This window comes from Priapulus caudatus, unplaced genomic scaffold (genome assembly GCF_000485595.1).
Source record: "Priapulus caudatus unplaced genomic scaffold, Priapulus_caudatus-5.0.1 Scaffold291, whole genome shotgun sequence".
Lineage (NCBI taxonomy): Eukaryota > Metazoa > Priapulida > Priapulimorpha > Priapulimorphida > Priapulidae > Priapulus > Priapulus caudatus.
The window spans coordinates 304,995-306,405 of record NW_014577352.1 but is presented as its reverse complement, the minus strand read 5'-3'; the positions used below and the strand labels follow the sequence as shown (position 1 = coordinate 306,405).

The 1,411-nt window shown below is 36.4% G+C and overlaps 1 protein-coding gene across 1 annotated transcript in view; it reads left to right on the top strand.

Annotated features, from left to right (window-relative positions):
- The first annotated feature begins 1,047 nt into the window (after positions 1–1,047).
- LOC106808641 (ATP synthase lipid-binding protein, mitochondrial-like) overlaps positions 1,048–1,411 on the top strand; it is a 5,109-nt gene continuing 4,745 nt past the window's right edge. Inside the window, exon 1 of the mRNA XM_014811446.1 lies at positions 1,048–1,132. The gene's annotated coding sequence lies outside the window, so the exon portion shown is untranslated. The remainder of the gene's footprint in view (positions 1,133–1,411) is intronic.

Sequence of the window (1,411 nt, the reverse complement as noted above, 5' to 3'; positions counted from 1 at the left end):
GTCAAAATTTATCAAAATTTGTCATTATTAACCCCTGATATTATATATTTCTTTCATTCTTTCCTTCACTCAGTAAACGTTATCACTCGGTCACCATGAATGTCCACCTATAGACGGCAGCACCAACAAGTGCACCGGCACGCAGAATACACTTGGCTAATCTCACTCGGGTATTTCCCTCGTTTCTAACAGTCTCTCTCGTTTACAATAAAAACTTGTGCATTCACCATATTTCTTGTTGGAAGGCAATAAAGCAAATAAAAAAACTGATTGCTTTAAAAAATCACTCAATGACAGTCGCTCGTCATGTGCAGCCCCGATTATAATGTATCCCTACTATATATGATGTATAACCTAGCCTATTAACACATATACTTGCTATACACTTACAGCATAAATAATTGTTTATCTAATTTATTCAGACGATGTTATTTTTCGTTTGTTTGAAGGTGATGTAATAACACTGTTGCTGTTACACGCCGTTTATTTGATTTCACGTCGAAGAAGCACGTGATACAATGATCGCTTACGATAAAAGAGTATTTTATATAAAGAATAGTGTTGGGTGACTTGGATATCATAGAGTTATTCTTCAAAAAAGCAGCATTACTGCTGAGGAATATGTATTTTTCGCCTATAGTAGGGCACGGGCATGGTCTCCACTGCAATGTAGGGCCCGTGACTGTCGCAGCTCATATAGGTGTTAGCAGATCACGTTCGCGAATCGTTTTTCGACGTTAATTCTATAACAGTTCTTCTGCTAAGATTACGTCCAGTTTTGGACCGTACATTATAATAATTTATACATTATAATAATACCGTATATTAATAATTTTAGATACCCCATCCTAATCTATCTACATTGGCGAGGATCTTTTACACGGTATTGTATTGTACGATAGTTTGATTTACAGCTAAAATTATAGAGTGTATATTTGTCATCATTTATGCACATTTGTTTATATTTTAGAACACACATGCGTACCAAAAAGGTTCCCAAACTGCTGCTTTGACAGTGCGATACCACTGTGTGCGATACAGAGTAAAGATATTATTAAAATAGCACCCGCTAGATGGCACTCGTGGTTGTAATTTCTGACGCCTGCGCACTGTGAGCCTCCTTGAAAACCAGGTAAGATTTTATATTAATATCAATGTTAGAATCCAAGTATTTATGTGTAAGTTCGCATCATCATAATTTGTCAATATAGCAGGTAGATAAAGCAATAATAGTACATTTATATGCGGTAAAGTATTAAACTATTTTATTGATATTTGAAGTGTGAGATCGTCATTTGTAACCATGTCAATATGCCGGTTTGAGTGTAGGTTAAACTTTGTAACACTAAAGGCCAAGACACACTACAGCGACAGCGACCGACCGTAACGATAAACGACAAAGTCGCGGCGA